The sequence below is a fragment of the Acyrthosiphon pisum genome, chromosome A2 (genome assembly GCF_005508785.2).
Source record: "Acyrthosiphon pisum isolate AL4f chromosome A2, pea_aphid_22Mar2018_4r6ur, whole genome shotgun sequence".
NCBI classification, from domain to species: Eukaryota; Metazoa; Arthropoda; class Insecta; order Hemiptera; family Aphididae; genus Acyrthosiphon; species Acyrthosiphon pisum.
Window position 1 is genome coordinate 22,590,141 of NC_042495.1, and position 808 is coordinate 22,590,948.

Here is an 808-nt window from a genome sequence, read left to right on the forward strand (position 1 = left end):
GATGAAGCTGCAAAAGAACATGATTATTTTTACAAAAACCATAAGGACATTAAATCGAGACATACTGCAGATAAAATTTTAGAACGAAAAGCCTTGGAAAGATGTAAAGATTCTAATTGTTCTATGTCTGAAAAAATTCCGGCCATTTTAACTGCATATGCAATGAAAGGAAAAAAACGTTTAGGAATGAATTTAATATGTGAATAAATTTTATAATATTTTGTATTATAAAATGTACTATTTCAAATTAAATAATTACCAAATTAAAAAATTACGAGAAGCTCATAAAAATAATACTAATGTAACATTTCAAATTACTAGTAACAAAATATTTAAAGGAGAAAATATTTATTATTTAGATACAATTCAATTAGAAAAATTAAAAAAGGCTAAGGAAAATAAATCTGGAACAAGGTTAGAGATTCGAAATTCACAAATTAAAGACAAAAAAGGTGGATTTTTACCATTAATTTTTGCAGGAATAGGTGCAGCTAGTGCGTTAGTTGGTGGTGTAACTTCAATTGTAAACAGTGTTAATGATTACAAACATAAAAAAGCAGTTGAAAAAGAAACAATTCGACATAATAAAGCAATGGAAAATAAAGGTTCTGGGTTGAGAAAAAAAAAAAAGTCGAAAAAATGAACAATTTCATTAAATCAATATTTATGAAAAAATTAAAAAAAAAAAAATCTAAAAATCGAACCACTGAGTAATTTTGACATAATACAATTTGGGAGGTAATATAAAAGTATTCAGAGGTTGTTTCATGAGAGATGAATTACCTCTTAAACCATGGTTAAATGAATG